General features: G+C 32.5%; 1 protein-coding gene across 1 annotated transcript in view; it reads right to left on the reverse strand.

Moving 5' to 3' along the window:
- The window catches only part of LOC125052693, a 63050-nt gene extending 45076 nt beyond the window's left edge, over nucleotides 1-17974 (reverse strand). The window contains exon 1 of the mRNA XM_047653675.1: nucleotides 17827-17974. The gene's annotated coding sequence lies outside the window, so the exon portion shown is untranslated. The remainder of the gene's footprint in view (nucleotides 1-17826) is intronic.
- Nucleotides 17975-18179: the final 205 nt, after the last annotated feature.

Raw genomic sequence — 18179 nt, forward strand, 5'->3', positions numbered from 1 at the left:
GTTGGTTGCGTGAAGCGTACACAACGCTCCAAAAACTCAAAAAGTTTAGCACCGATCGAGCTGAAATTTTAGCATGATATATAATCCGCATGAATGATTGTTTTTATTTATTTTTATAATTTTTTTTTTTTAGTTTTTCATTTTTTTCAAGTATTGCTTATATGAAATGTATTCTTTGTTTTGTTTCTCATTTCGCAACCATTCAATCACAATGTGCCACAGCGAAGCGTGGCTGGGTACAGCTAGTAATCATATATTGTCAAAAGTTTTATTAAAAACTGAACGCTAAATGCGTCGAATTTTATACATAATATCATACACGTAACATTATTGACACCTTTAAATACTCGATTATTATATGTATACCCACTGATATACCTTGTGCTTTAGTTTTGCTGTATAAAGTTTCATACATTACTTTATTCAATCGCATAAGTTGTGATTGAACCTATTAAATCTGTTCAAACATAAGTTCTATACTCTAGTAAATGCGAAAATGAGTTTAGTCATGTATCTGAGCCCTTTCTCTGTAACTTCCAATTCTGGATATAGACTATATAGATTGGATTGGATATTCTATAGTCAATGACATATTCCTACTTTAAATGATCTGTGCCTGCTTTGGCGCCAAACATTTTATGCCATTTATTTTTTTCATACATTTATTTAAACATTTGACACTGAACGATGTTTTATGCTAACTTTATAATTAGCTATTTTTAACTTGCTTAACTAGACATTTTCAAGAAGAAATTTTCTACACAAAAGAGCTTGTAAATTGTTTAAACAATACGAATAATAAATAAACTACAACGAGGATAAAAGGCGGCAGAAAAGTTAACGAAGTTCTCTCGCGTTATAGAAAATCTCATTTTTCGAATATCCATTGAAGTATAAATAATTTTAAGTATATTTTCGCTACTGAGTTTTCCTTTCATTAAAATATTTTTGTTAATGAACGGTAAGAGTGACGTGTGAATTTCGTAACATTTTCCAGGAGTAGGTTCGAGCTATTCATACTAATAGATCTTCTCCTTCATTACTAATGGTCGTGCCTGTCTTGAAGAGCCTTAACCAATGCGTCGACTTGCTGCCTCCAGACCACTCTATCCTCAGCTTGTCTCAGTGCATTAAGGGTGTTGAGACCCATACGTACCCATTAGATACATTTACATAATCAAATATCTGTAATCTAATTAGTGATCAGCCTATTTCAAACAATTATGCCTTAAAATCGATGTTATTTATCTGGGAACACCTCACGTATTTACAAATCAAATGAATCATAAACATTTTACTCGAGCAGCGTATGCCCGTTTAGAAGGCATTGAATACGGTCCATATTCAGTATAACAACACGTACAGCCCTGCGATTCTGTAACTCACTTCACGAACTCACACAGCGGTTTTCGCATCGGCGGTCGCTCTCAAATCAGTCGTGAAGCAGTCATTTTATGATTTGGCATTCTAATAAACAATAAACTACAAGCTCCCACCTTTTCAGAATGCCAAATCATAAAATGACTGCTTCACGACTGATTTGAGAGCGACCGCCGATGCGAAAACCGCTGTGTGAGTTCGTGAAGTGAGTTACAGAATCGCAGGGCTGGTTTCTATTGGGCATGCCAAAGTTCTGCAGTGTGTCAGGTATGTTTGCTGAGACCCGAATTGTTTTAATGTCATCGTTCGTAAAAGGGTGCCTCCTTGATGCAACGTGTTAGACACAGCTCCAATAGTATCCTGAATGTGTTGAACACAAAGAACACGCATATCTTAAAAGGTTAGTATAGTGTCCATGCTCTACTATTTGTTTTGTTTACTAACCAATACTAACATAGCATCTAAGACCGAACTGTTACTAAATCTTACTGAACATATGGATATAATCTGAAATAAATATTAAATAAGTCATTATTATTATTAATCGCATTGAGAAAAGTAGTCACTTGTTTGAATGTTTTTAGAAAAATATTAAAAAATTGGTCCTTTTATTCTTTATAAAGAAAGGACTAATTAAAATTCACCATAAAAGGCTTATAGAAATAGAAGTACAATGCTCGGTATGTATACTTATTTACTTTAGTAACCTCTCTTTGAAAGCATAAAATGAAAATGTTATGAAGGATAACTGACACAGTACCTGACTGAACAATGGATTCGAAACATATGCAGAGAGATAATATTAGTGTAGAAGTCTATTATAAAGCGAAGGTTACTTAGGCTTAATCATTTTTGAAGTAAGTTGACAGAATGTTGGTACTGACATAGAACAAAAGAAAACGTTTTTTTTCATAATTTTATGGCCTGGAAGGAAAGTTAACTCGTATAATGTAACATTAATTAAATAAATTAAAACAAAAACGTTATTATTTGTGGTCAAATAATATTGTATTATTGTTTTTTATAAAAATATAATGCTGCATGCTTATCTGGTCCCACTCTATTTTTATTACTGATTTCGAGTTCGCGGGTATAAATCTATTTAAATCATATATATATATATATATATATATATTTATTTTGCAGTTGAGACTCTTGGACCGTGGGTTTCAAGTGCACAGTCGCTAATTAAATATTTAAGTTGGCGCCTGGTAAATGGTACCGGTGACCCCAGAGCTGGCGCTTTCCTGGCTCAACGAATAAGTTTCGCAATACAGCGAGGATATGCTGCCAGCGTTAAAGGTACACTGCTACAGGGACCAAACTTTTTGACGTGATAACGTCTTTAAAATCGTTTTAGTCGGGTGACATGTTCAGAAACTTGTGTCACACCAAAACCTCACGAGCGCGATCGCAGGTATAACGAGAGAGAGACGGACCGATCTCCCGTCTCATCTCGAGCGCCGCCAGTCATTCCGTGAATGTATGAAGAAAAATGTATATCATAGTCGAATAAGTAAACTTGTCATTTTACACCCGAAATTTATCATCAAAAGTGTGAATAAAACGATAGATGTAATTTAAAATTTGAAAAAATTGTTATCTTCATTAATTCCTTACTTCCCAAAAACTTATATCACCAATAAGACGTTATCACGTAAACATCTCGATCGTAAACCTACTTTACAAACAACCAATATTTTAAATTTGTTTTAATTTTCTTTTATTTTCATTATTACTTTGCAGATTAAGAAAATTGTAAATACAAATTATATGTATAATGTCAAAAATAAATTAGTAAATTTTTAAATCTTGAATGTATCGTAATGGTTGTATGGGTATACACAATAAAAGAAAAACTTACTACTTCCTGAATTAGCATTATTAAAAAACTAGGAAGCTTTCCATTTCCATTAAAAAAATTACTTAATACAACAATATTTTACTGGCACAAAGATATTAAAGGACCAAGACGAGCCAACTCTCGTTACAGTGATTTCTTAACACGGAAACTTGGTCGAGCATAGCCGAACTTAATTTTGGCCAACAAGAACCTCTGAAACTCCTTTGAGAATCGTATCTACCACGCAATCGGACGCTGTTTTTATTATATGCCCTTTTAATTAAATGAACCTGAAAAAGTTACCTTGCAATATTAAATCAATTCTATACATTAAACCAATTCAATCCAACCTAAGTCTAGTTTAACGTCAAACCAAGTAAATAAATGCTTAAATGTTAAACATTAAAATTAATATTTATTTTTTATAATGTTACCAGCTGTAGATTTGTATAAGGAACTGCCATCCTGCATAGTATAACAATCAAGTGCATCCGAAAGAACGTGTACCCATCACTTTCGTGGAAATGAACGAGCCTTAAAAAACAAATGACTAACAGAAGCATCTATATTAGTTTAAAATACATATAAGCATTCCACAGAGTAATAATGATGTCATTAATCTCAATTAGCATTCGATAATGTCTAAACTGTATGACGTGGCAGTATGTTTTAGTTACAAACTGCACCACGGCAGTACTGGCTATTCTTACAAAACAGCTGTTAGTTCTATACGGGTGAAGTTTAAACGTTAGGGAGTGCCTTTAATTGGGGTTTTACGAACATTAATCAAGTGCTTTACGTCGAGGGAGCTGTTAAGGCGCGTGCACACTGCGAACGTGGAGCAGATGCTTTAGCAACAATTTTATGGGCGCATTAAACGATTTGCCATTATGTCGGCAATGACGTAATGTATTAACGTGATCGAAACAAGAACACGCAAGCAGATTTGGAACATTTGTGTAAACATGCGAAGTTGAATATTTTATTTTTACATGAATAGTAATAATATTAAATTGTTTTACATGGTACTAAATAATTGTATTGAAATCGTTATTTACATACCTCTTTAGGAATAAATTGATAGCCCTGGCCTTAAAAAGTCTAAAACTAATATATGTTTTTATAACGAATGCTACACATATAAGTGTGAAGCCAACCTTAAGTCGTTGGACGATCTGTCGTTTGACAAATGACGATCGGCCACAAGGCTTCAGCTCCTTACATTCGTCAATGCATTTTTTGTGAACTAAAAACGTCCGGAATAAAGAAAAGTTGCCCTAAAATATTTCCCTTCTTCCGTATAATTAATGATGAAGATATATAAGTATTTGTATATGAATTATAAATAAGAAAGTACGACCACATATCTGCATTCCTTAAGCGGCTTGCCTCCTCCACCATCTCTTATATTCCATCCTTAAATTCCTTCTTCGTCAATAATGAGTTTATATTCTTCGGAGCCCATAGCTATAGCCTTCACTCTTCCGAAAACTGTATCCTTGAAATCCTATCACATACTGTATGTCGTGTCTACGTATGTTATTACTGCTTTGTTCCGTCCATTGTCTAAGTAATTGTATATCTTATGTAGTTATTTTATTTTCTTACAGTTTTTGCCGGGAAGAAATCGGATAAGGCCGCCCGTTTCGCTCCTTATTGATTAATTATTTCAATTGTCACATACTGTATATCTTGCAACGAACTGTAAATAAATAAATAAAAGCCATAACAGGCCTGTAATAAGTACATAAGAAAGCTGGTAATCTCGTTTATAAGGAGAAAATTTCTAATTAAAGATTCGTTTATTTGGGTAGAAATCTTTTACCTGCATCACACACAAAAAAAAATTAAATTACATTAAAACAGTAATTATATAAATAAACCTCATTTATTGAGACAAAACTATTTAAAAAAGATAAATCTATACCTAAATTTACATAAAACTAATTACATTTTTAAGGACTTCTTAAAGAGTAAAGGTACTTAACAAAGTGGAAATAAAGAAATTTAAATAAGTAAGAGTAATTGGTTTTCATACGCCTAATGGCGTTAAAATAACTTACTGAAAATACTCAACCTGAGTTCGAGTCCCGACCAATTCATCACGTTAGTAAATAGGTACAGAATACAGATCACCTACTTGCCAAAATAATAGTGATATACTGCCCCGAGACCCATCAGCACTTGAAACAGAATATAATTGGTTAAACCGTTTCGGGTGGTCTACAAGCGTAATACGTGTACAAAAATAAATAAATACAGCATGGCGGGTGTTTGCGGTCAGTAAACTAAACACAGGACTTCCGACATGATCAGAGGAATTTTTCGTCATTGTAACACCATCTTTACTCGTTTATGTGACATAGTCTATGGATGGCTTCCTAATTAAAAAAAAATCGCCATCGCCATGTATCGGGTGCTTAGGATATATATATATAATAGTTTAGATAAAGAAACAGTGGCGCTACAACCTATTTTAAGGCCTCAGATTTGTTAAACGTTTTCGTGAAAATTTGTTTATTTAATAGCCACAAACGACAATTACCTATAATAAAAGATACATTATTTCATATTTTTGTGATTATTGAATAATTGAATTGAATAACATCAAACTGATAAGGTCACATGATAGTTACTTGTGAGAACGTAAAGTTATTATGGATTTTGAAATCAATATTTTAAAGAGAATATTTGAGCGCATTGATTGGTGTCGTGAATATAAAACGCTTTTTAAAAAGAAAAATTACATCTCCGAACATCCACGTATAGCTGGCGGTACTGTGCCTTATCTTGTAAATGCTTCATTTGTATTAAATTATTTATCATTCCTGCACAAGTTGGTTTTTATAAAGCTCTAACGGATAATTTGCAGCTGCGGATCCGTGGAGGTATATTATTCCATCATTCGATTGGGGTATGTATATCAGAATTTTATATTACGATTTTTCTAGATCTTATTTCCAATGTACATTTTCAACATAATAGATGTCATTTGACAACTGTCAGTTTTAGCTATATAGGGAGTCACTGACGCCACATTGTAACGAAGATCAGTTCACTCTTTACAACAAACATTTTGTATAATTTATTTATTTTTATAGAATGGCAGAACAAATGACTCACCTGAAGTGCCCATGGACACTCATGCTGTCAGAAGGCTCGTTCGTTGCCAGGCTTCAGAGAATTGTTACGCTCTTTTCTCGAAGGATTATGTTTAGACTGGTTTATTAGTGATAATAAATCGTAAAATATTATCATTGTCATTATTACAATAAATATGTAATCAAAATTGAAAAAGCTTCAAAAAAAGCTTTAATAAAAAGTTTTTTTACTAAAGCTTTTTTTCAACATTTACGTGATGCTCGCCGTTATAAAGCTACGTTATTGTATTATTTTGAGGTGTACATTTAAATTTGTTTTAGCTGTCGATACAAAAATTAATATTGAATTTTTAATGTGCCCCAAATATCAATAATCATTATTTTGTTCGTTACACGCAGCCAGACTTCATTTCCCTAATTTACAAAAGCATATACACCACAGTTTATAAACAAGCAGTTATAAAGAGCAAAATCACCTGTGTCAGTCACTCCCGTAATTGCAATTTAACCTAAAAGTTTGACGTTATATTGCATCTTTAGTACTAAGTATTATTTGATTTTGTTATATAATTTCAATCTTGGAATATACCGTAACGTCTAAGAGGTTCTTAAGTATTTTTGTCACATATTAATTGTATTACAAAAAGCCGACTGCTTTGCCACTTAAACGCATTGTGTACTTTTAAATTATTATAAATTATGCATAAATTTCGTGTTATATCAATTAGCCAAACCAGTCCATAAACTAGTAACTATCTAACTAGGTTAATAAATAATTTTAAACCAAATTTAAATGTCTGGTGGTTTAAAAATAATAAGTTGAACGTTAAAGTTAAAGAAAAAATGGTAATTATTCGCAACTACAAACTCTAAACACTGCGGGTCACCATTACCGCACCCGTTTCATTAATTTCACACCATCCGCCGGGAGTTTCGCTAAATAAGCTTTTATAACCATTATTATGTGTAAATTTTAATTATCAACGCTGTGTGATTGATGAGAGACACGTGAGAGTGAAATTAGTCTCATTCACGATATCTCATATCACATTATACAGAATTTATAGACTCGAATTTTTTTTTTATTAAAAAGTATACGTTAATGGTGTATAAGATTTACGTACTAAGCATCAAAACTTTACTAAATTTCGAAAAATTACAAAATCCAACGGAATATCAGAAATACTACCAATCAATAGTATTTCTATATACATTAACTTAACAAAATATGGCGACATTGTTATAATATTTCAACAGGTTAAATAGTTTAAATTATTGCGTTGATTTAGATACTAATTCGATCTTTGATTAAGTTATAAAAAAATATTAAAAAATATGTATTGGAAGTATTTTTTAAATTTATTTTAGTTTTCTTTTTATCCATTTTTATTCTTATTACTATGTAGGTAACGAATATTGTAAATACCCTTTAAAATTTAATATTATAATTTAAAATTATATTTATACCGAGATAAAAATACTTTACTAATAGATACTCTTAAAGGCACAGAAGATACAGTATAATGAAATTAAAAATTATTATGCGGCGTATATAAAATTTGTTATTATAGATAATAAAAATGTTGATTTTTATTTGATTAATGGACAATTGTTTATGTAGGTAGTTGTAGTAGTAGGTAGTGAGTACAGTCTGAGTCTAAGACACATCGTCCATATCTTGGTCTTTGATGTCGGATATTTCACGATTTACATTAGGTGTTAATCGAGTACGTAGAAATAAAAGGCCAGCCGTATTATCCGTATTTGAGCATTCCCTCTCTGCAGTTGTTTTTCTAATATCTAATAACTATAAACTGAGGTTCTTCAATATTTTTAGTCTGGCGACTGACCACCTTTCATATAATTAGATACAGGCAAATGTATGTATTAAAAATTACAACGTGTTTGATTTTTTAACATAATACTGAATTGGTTCTCCCATAATGATGATTTACACACAATTTAACTGCAACGTTAAAAGAAGATCAGTTAGACTATTACTTTTAGAGGACTTTATTTAGTTCTCTCAATCTAATATCATGTTATCGCTGAAAAACATGTAAAAATGTCGTAAATATAAGCCAAGCCAAGCGAGGAAAAAATTATCCGTTCGAATAATAATCAACGATAAATAAATACACTCTTCGTTTTACAAATAAGTCGTGTATTTATTTAACAATAAAATCATACATAACCAGTAAACAAATATGTATTAAGATTTGGTAAGCCAATGTTTTATTGAGTTATAACTTAAAAAACATTGTAAATGTATTTTTTGTCCAAAGTAACACGAAGACTTTACTATACTTTTTGCTCAGTCAGCTTGTGAACGCAAACCATAGACCATAGGATTTAGAGTCTTACTATGATTTAACTTGGTTATTTTGTGTAGAGACACATAAAAATTCTACATAGATAGTCCGATTTAGTGAGAATGCGTCTTTCGTCTTATTAGGTTAAATATTAGGTATATTAATTTTTACGCTAATTTATTTTTTTCAGAACATTAAATAATCGCGTCTTCTATCACATTATACTGCCCGAGTAAATAAACTAAATTTTATAATAATTTTTAATATAAAATATCATTTATTTAAATAAAAAATGTTCAATTTTATATTACTTTAATAAATTTATATTTATCTAACCGCATCGGAAATCCAGGACATGTCCAATGCTAGGACAAATATTATTATAAGAGAAAGCATCTCTCGTTGTATTTTTAGTTCCCCCATTTTCATTGACTAACCAATGTTTACTCACAAAGTACTTATTAACCCTTTGATTCCTACTTCCTCGAATAATAAAATACGTTAAACTATCTGTCAAAGAACTCTTGCTCAGTGGTTAATTACCTACTTCTAGGGCGAAACTCCAGAAACAGAGAAACCATAATCATATTCAAAAGCTGAAACTCCTGCGCTGTGTTTTAATCTTTATTTTTGTTAAATAATAATTTATAACTACTTGTTTTGTTTTTTTTTGCAATAAGGTAAATATGTAACTTCTTATTCATAAACATACGTCAGTGTGAATGCAACGTACTATCTGTCTCTTATCTCTTAAGAGTTCTTCAGTAAAAAAAAACAGTATTTTAACTGAAGAATAAGACTAATAAAATTTTTCATCAATCCATCAACAATATAATAGAACTTTTGCAACATCCTATATACATATATTGAGCGTCCACTTATTACAACTTTAGAAGGTTTAGCAAACTCACAGGTCCAGTAAAGCTTAAGCATATAACTAATTTAACTAGTTCTACAGAACCTAATTTATTCTACCATACGTATTATTTATAATTTTAATAAAATATATTAATGTTCCTAAATCCAAAACTATACGAAAGAATTACTAAGAATTTTGGCTTTTAAAATTTTACATTGTCTTATTTTAATTTGACACAAATTTCCTTTGTTATTTGTCCCCGTTGTACTTATTCGCCCACTCTCAATTCCGACAGAACTTTAAAAATAATTAATTAAAAGTTTTAGCTATTACGTTAATGTACACCTACTTGGGGACTTCTAGAATTTGATTTACAGTTTTCTATGCTACAAACGAAACAAACCGAGGACAAAGTTTACTAGATCCAGTCGCTTAGATTAAATTGTGTAACCCAAGGGAGTGCTTAGACTCACTCCTAGTTGTCTACAGAACTTACCAAATTATAATACAGCCACCGTTCGACTACTAATGAAGAAGAAGTTAGATTATTTGTTTTTAAAGTATCTCAGGCTACTCACGGAAAGATATTGAGACAATTTATTGTCAATCTCCCAACAAATTATTTGGCCAGGAACATAATATGTCTGATACATAGTGTTTTAGGTTTCTACATGTATAAAGTACACGAGCAAAAATTTGCATTATCCGGCCACGTAATCCCGTGACTAATACTATAAAAATAAATTACATAATTTTTCACTATAGGATTAAAAAGATCGTTCATTAAAACATCGAATTCTTTGTTGTAATGCCTTTCTGCTGTTATATAAAAATTTGGCATCTAAAAAATCCGTTAAATTTATATGGTTTAATATAATGTCAATTTTGATGTCCTATATATACAAATATCTAAATTAATAAATACTAAAGAAATAGATGACGCAGCTTAAGCTTATTCGCCATTTATGACTATACTCAGTTGTTAAGTTATAATACTTATAGCATTTGATTTAATAAGTAAAACATATCCAAAGGGAAGCAAGGGTCTTTCGTTTAAATATAATTATTACCATACCCATAGATACGACATTTGATTTAAGCCTAGCAGCAACCCTGGTCATGTGTGCCAATCATAACTATGGGCAACTATGGCCATGGCCAACTATGTGACTTGCTCCTACGCTGAAGCAATCATCGTGAGAAAAACTGCCTACCCTAAACGCAAAAATTAACGACATGTGTTTGGCACACAAGACTATCTACTTGGCTATAAAAATAAAAATTATCAAAAAAATTGATGCATTCGAGTCCTGTATAGGGTTCCATCGCCAAATTAAAATTAAAATTAATCTACCAAAAGATGTATTATATCTATGACTCTAAGTGCGATAGTACTAATTATCATATATTCACGTAAAGTTTGAAACTCTTAACAAAAATAGGAAATTCATGCAGTGCTTCATAAAGTCGAATAGTTATCCAAGTAACAATGGATGAAGAGTCGGCACTGGAAGTCGTTTGAACATAGAGAGTAAATAAACACAATAATACATCATCTCCCTATTTATTTACACTTCTGAAGAGCTATTTTAGAATGAACGAACCAATGTTGATTCAATAATGTCGCTTTAAATCGAGTGTAACTACTTCCACAACTGGGAACTATTTATCTCCAAAGATACTGGTTAGAAGTGTTTTGTTTAACGACTACAACTACGAATAAATTATTAAAATAATTTGTATAGCTACAAACATTTAAGTCACTATTAGCCATGTTACGGCGATAAATGTTCCAACTGTCATTATATTTTATTTTCTTATGTTAAAGAATTTTTCGAAACCGGTCCAGTCATAAGAATAAATGAAATAGGATTTACCACCGATTTAGACCAAATAATGTATTACAGCTTAACAATGATTTTGTATATTTATTTGATAATTTTCAATCTGAGGTCAACGCGAAACGACGAGACAGTTTCACAAAAAGTTACTAAGAAAGTACAAATTGAATTCGTACAATAGAATTTCTATTACAAGTAAAATAACAGACCATTTATCTAGGCTAAATATTTGAGCATGCATCCGGACAAACGCTTGACATGGCAAGACCATATAAATCCAAGAAGGAGCATGCTATTGGTAGCATGAACTGGCTATTAGGTAGAAAAGCCGCACACAGTCTGGAAAATAAACTTCTCTAATAAAACCAATAAGGTACTATGGGATACAGCTCTGGAGGTCAGCAAGCCGCTGTAAAATCGAAATCCTTTAGAAATATTGGATTTGCCTTCAGTAATTGCCATCATTTCATAAAATCTGATAAAAGTCTGATTTGAAAAGAGGCTGATTGCAGATGGTTAAAATTAAAAAGAAAAATAATCTAGGCTAAATGACATTCCAAGTAGCGTATACAAGATATCCTTTAATAATGATGTAACCCTGCCCCAGTTAGCGTTACATAAAACGTAAGGGTAGGTAAAGTTAAACTTAACTGATATGGTTTTCATTATTAGCTTTGGCACCATTTTAGAAAGCCGAATCCATTTGAAATAGCTATTGTAAAAAAAAAACTAAAACTCTGGAGACCTATTTTATATACTAGGATATACATCGACCGATTATATTCGCTGTCCACCAGTAGGATTTTATATTTATCTATACAAACGAATGTACAGGAAATAATCGGTAATAAAATATGTCTGTCCTTATTGATAATAATCAATGGCGCTACAACCTCTTTAGGTCTGGGCCTCAGATTTCTGAATCTGTTTCATGATCATTTTTCAATCTAATACGCAAGTAGGTGATCAGCCTCCATTGCCTGACACACGCCGTCGACAATTTTTTTTGGTTCTTAGACATGTCGGTTTCCTCACGATGATTTCCTTCACCGTGCGAGCGAATGTTAAATGCGCACATGGAAAGAAAGTCCATTGGTGCACACCCGGGGATCGAACCTACGACCTCAGGGATGAGAGTCGCATGCTGAAGCCACTAGTCCAACTCTGCTCTCCTTCTTATTTTACTCTAGATGTGTTATCAGGAAAATCCTAAAAAAAATTTTTTGCATATCACAGAACATGGCCACATGGCGTTTGTATTGTATTGTAGACACTACACCTTGTCCTATATAATAATTATTATTATATTAAATTGATTGATTTTGGTAAATAAGCGATCAGTAAGATCGCGATAGCGATGAATTTAAACAGGCGAATGAAACTTAATTTCTAATTGAATTAGCTTATGTCCGAAACGATTTAACTCTGGCCGCTTTAAAGTCTGGTAAAGTAATTATTTTTTTGTTAGGGTAAGCTTTAATGGGCTGATGACATGTGGACAGGGCCTGTTTGTGAACCCCTTCTTTGGTTAACCGTTCTTACGAAAGACCGTTGAGTTTCCTTAATTACGCTGCGGGTTAAGTGATAAGAACATTTAAGAATCACAAAAAGCTTGCTTCATGCCACACATACTTTGTTACATTATCTCTTTAAGAATTCGAATAACCGTTATATTTATTCAAATAAAAAGCCTAAAGGAAAAACTAAGGGATAATTACTATATCCGTACATTATAGGAAATATTATATTTTAATATAAACTATATTTTAAAACGAAAATAAATATTTATTTAAAACGTAACATTTCCTGTAAAAATACATTATACGATAATAGCACCCTAGCGTGATATGAGAACGATTTAAGTGTAACTAACAATGTAATAATCGTTAACTTGCAAGTCATTCAGTAATTAAGTGACAAAAAATCGAGACATGTGGGTAAAGGGTTTGACAATGACTACAAAAACATCGCACGCAACGCAAATTAACGACTACTTTTATAGCACAAAATGTATGGTATAATTTAAAAACGAATGCACTATGCTTTTGCTTTACGTGTCATCCATTTTCCGCGGAGTCAATTAAACTATAGCCGGCAATAGCGGGCTTTGGCTTCGAACGAAAACGATAAAGTTGCATTGTTGACGGACCCGCTCGATCACTTTGATCGCCCGCGTGTCACACACGTTATCATAGTTAGCCTTTATAAAATGCTTTTGTCCGAACGTGTTGCATAATTAAAGTCATTTGTTATAAAATTTAACCCTTAGGCTTGGTGCGTTTAGTATAAGATATGCTGGTTTATATATTTCAATATAATGATGGATATCTGATTAATAACAACATCCTATGACGTATACCCAGTAATTTCCACTGACCGAGGCTGGTTCAGATTTATAAAGACCACTTACAGATTAGTAGCAAGCCTAGAGTTTGAGTAAGGCTGTATTTAGCTCTGTTTGCGGTAAACACACGTTAATTTGACCTAACGACCCATCCGTAATTCCTGTCTTACAGTTTCCGCATTTGTGGGTGGAGATGGATTTGCGAGGATAGGTATTATCAACTAAAAAGATAAATCCAATGTATTTGTAGTGAAGTATTAATTATATATTTTCATGGACTCAGTGATATCTTTCTTTTATCTCAGAAGAATAATAGAAATAATAGTTTATATACTCGATGAGAACATAATATATTATATGGTCTGTTCATGATCTCAGTCACTTATATATTTTATCACAACACGAGGGCACGGTATTTATATAAAGATCTTCCAGCCAAATCCGATGAAACTTAATCGATTACTTTAAAAGTGTAGAACTTTTTTGGATTAACCGACACGACTCTCGCAGGACCTCAACAATCACTCACGAGTTCAGCCTTAATGGTAGTATATAAATCGCTATCAAAGAAATTCCCGGGGGTCGGAAACAACAAAGTTAACAAGGGTATGAGACGCTCATTTGCGACATTGCCACATTGATGGCTGATTGCTTAATTGCTTCGTTTAATCAATTGACCGTTTGAGAACGTTGTTCGGACGCTGTTCAGTTATTGCGTTCCTCCGGGTCACAAATCTCTTTTATTAGCTAGGTCTTAGTAATGGTTAGCTTATTAAATATGAATAGCTATAACTGTATTAATGACCATCTATTTGACTAGTAGCCATTTGCGGATTTAAATAAATTTTCTTACAATCTGCGTGCCGAATAATATCCACAATAATACTATGAAACACACCTATCTCTTAATATGTTTTGGTGAGGGCTAGCTAATGATTATTCCTGATTCCTAAGATCAAATTAATTTATCATTGCGCACCAGTTTTACTACATAATTTAATATCTAATTATGTAGTAATACTAATCTTACGCAGATGCTATTGTGGTTGTTTCATGTCGTCATATTTAGTTTTGCAGTGAATATTATTTTTATTTTCTATAATAAACTAATAAAAATTACTGCTTGAACCGCTGAATTAAGTACTATCGTCTATCATAATACTTGCTTTGAGCAAGTTGATTAATAAGCATTTCGTGCGAATGTTTGTTGACCTTTTCTATCAGAGTTAATACTTTGCACTTTCTTAGAATGATGACTCGATGGATGTAAGCAATTTAGCTGATGTCAATAATGTACTACTGCGAATTAAATCGTTTGTCCAGCATTATGATGTCTTAGCTCATTTATGGACACTGTGCCTTTGTGTTGTTGTATATAATTTTTTAATTAAACAATCAGTGTTAATTATATAAACAAAGTCTTGTTAATGCTATAACGTTATAAAATAAAAATAAATCAGTGACGCTACAACCTTTTTGAGTATTCTGTATCTGTTCCATGATCATTTGTAAATGCGAGTAGGTGATTAGAGCTATTACGCACTGTCGACTTGTCGCCGGCGACTCGGTCGCTGACGACTGTGAGTTTCTACAGTTTAAATAGATGTCTACGCACTTGGTCGTCGGTCGCCCAAGCGACTGGGCGACTCGCCGCGTCGTGGCGACACACAAGCGACTGCCGGTCGCTGGCGACCAATAGGAGCATGGCTTCAAATGGAAGCATTCACACTGCGAGCAACTGTCGTAACGACCAGTCGTTCGTATATATACGTCCAGACGTATATATACGAATGTACTTAATACTGTCGCTCGGCTTGGTCTCCTGCCTAGTTGCCTATGTTTTGGTCGCCGAAGTGACCGAGTCGCCGGCGACAAGTCGACAGTGCGTAATAGCTCTTAGCCTCCTGTGCCTGACACACGCCGTCGACAGTTTGGGTCTAAGGCAAGCCGGTGTCCTCACGATGTTTTTCTTCACGGTTCGAGCGAAGAAACCGTTGTAGCCACTTGGCCAACACTGGTCCACGTTACAGTTACAAATAAAACAAAAATGGTTTATTTACCAGAATTGTTTACAATGTATGGGCACATACAGTAGTTCCTTTTAAGTAATTAGTGCCAGGGAACCAGTGTATATAACACATAGCATTGTGTATTACCAACTAGCCACTAAGTTTTCAATATAAGTCACAAAACATAAATAAAGACTAAGACTAAACTGAATAACCCGCTGCATTTTAAACGAGATTAAGCTCTTTAAAATGATAAATGGTAACTGAGTTGTCTTAACGGTCCATTTAATGTGTATTGACTATTCACTTTTGAGTTCTTATTCAATAAAACGGAACATCTCAAGAACTGACGATATATTTTTATAAGAATATAATATTTCTTTTCAATTTTGTAGGGTTAGGCATAATAATAATTTTCGAGTATAAATAGTGAGAAAAAAACAACTTACAATATATACGATATGCAACATAAGTTTTCTATAGGTAAAACATATATTTCATAATTCAATTAAATACATCGAAATTAACGTTATACGCAAAAAAATATATGTATGTCTACTAAACCTAAAAAGGAATAATGTACATTTTAATACTCGAGAAAAAAGAAACACCATCAACACAGAGATACTCTTCTCTATTTTAGCAGCTACGCTCTGTGCCAAAGTTACTAATTTCCATTAATGTTGCAAAATAGTAATAAGGGGTTGTGAAAAAAATGCTTTGTGAGCGTTGCTCTCTGAAAATCAGCTTTTCCCTAAAGCTTTTGGCGATATTCCAGTATCATAGAACTGTCTTTGTTTGGTTAGCTTCATTGTACACCACTTTAAAACCTTCGGAATATGTTCAATTGCAAAAATAAATAATTCACTCAACAGATGTTTTAAATTCACAGCGATTTGTTTGTAAAGTTTTTTTAGTAAATTGGTATAATAGCGATTGATGATTTACATTTAAGTAATTTGTTTCAACTAAAAGCTTATTTAATAAATAATATTTTTCTCTAATATACGTTACGAGGAAAAAATTATTTAAGTATAGGCTGGAAATTACGTTTAAAGAATTCCTCAAACTTGTGTCAATATTAAAAATTCTGAGGTGAAAGAAATACCTTCATGCAGTCGGAGGAAATTCTCCAATTGCGATAATTACCTTCTAAGAATGCTTGCGATATAACGTACAGGAACTAAATTGTCTTTTATTCTGATAAATGATCTTGCATTTACTTTAAAAGTTCGTACAAAAACTCAACATTAATTACACTGCCATTATTAATATTAGGAACGTTTACAATTTCGACTAAAAATGAATACAATGGGGTGTCCGATTACAGTCACATTGCTTACAAATCCTTCAAGTCGGATATAGAAAAAAAATATGATTTCCAAGAGAACAATCACAGATCTCTCAATTACCATTAAACACAGTTGTTAGAGCGTTTAAAAACACCATGGGATGTCCGTTAATAGTATTTTAGCTGCAAGTACTGAATAGTAAAATCCTTTGAGAAACTCAACACCCCCAAATTATATAGGAGAACCATAAATGAGTTTTCATCGGAACTCTAACATTACTTCCGCAATGCGCCGGCGCTTAGAAAGGAAAGATTATCGTTATGATCGGTATTGTTCCCTTTATTTAAACACGGTTACGCATCACGGTCATGGGTCACATCAGGTACATTTTGTAAAGGTTTTTTTAAAACACATTTTATTCAAATTTCTTTAATTTTTTGACACTGCTCTTACCTAGTATACTGTCAGTTGCTACCTTAATTGTTATATTTGTTATACGCAATGAAACGTAAAGTCAAACCATACTCAAAGCAAATATGCGCTGCTCAAATCTAAATACACAGAATACACAACGATATTTTTTTTAAATAATTCCAATCGGCGTTTATATTATTGTCACGCTATCGCGTTTTTTAATTTATTAAAAATAATATTTTTCCAGCTAAGGACATAAAACTGGAATATATAATTCGAAATATAAAATTGCCTCAAATTAAATGTTTGCAGTGAGTTTTTACATGCTTACTTATTTTGCACTTTAATGTTAATACATTAAAACTATTCAAATCAACATTTTAAAGTAATGTGTCATCTGAGCAGACTTTAAATTAGTGTTAACAACTCACCCATAACTATAAATCCGTTATAAAACATCTAGTAGTCCACAAACCACTATCACTATCACATTACATCCCAGTAACTAAACTACGAAAAAGTTTAAGTCGTGATTGTGGAGCGATCGGCTCAATGAAGCGACGTGCTCAGTACACAAGACTCTGCGCCAGAATGAGCTTTAAGCTCTTCGCTCACTATGTAAGCGCCAGAAGCGGTACGGAACTTCCCTGATATATATTATTTGAGTACAATGTCAAATTTTTATCAATTGAAAGTAAAATTTCATCGATATGTTAATAATAACTCGAAGTAGATTTAAAAAGAACTTATTCGTTTTATTTTATTGTAACATTGATATCGTGGA

This window comes from Pieris napi, chromosome 9 (genome assembly GCF_905475465.1).
Source record: "Pieris napi chromosome 9, ilPieNapi1.2, whole genome shotgun sequence".
NCBI lineage: Eukaryota > Metazoa > Arthropoda > Insecta > Lepidoptera > Pieridae > Pieris > Pieris napi.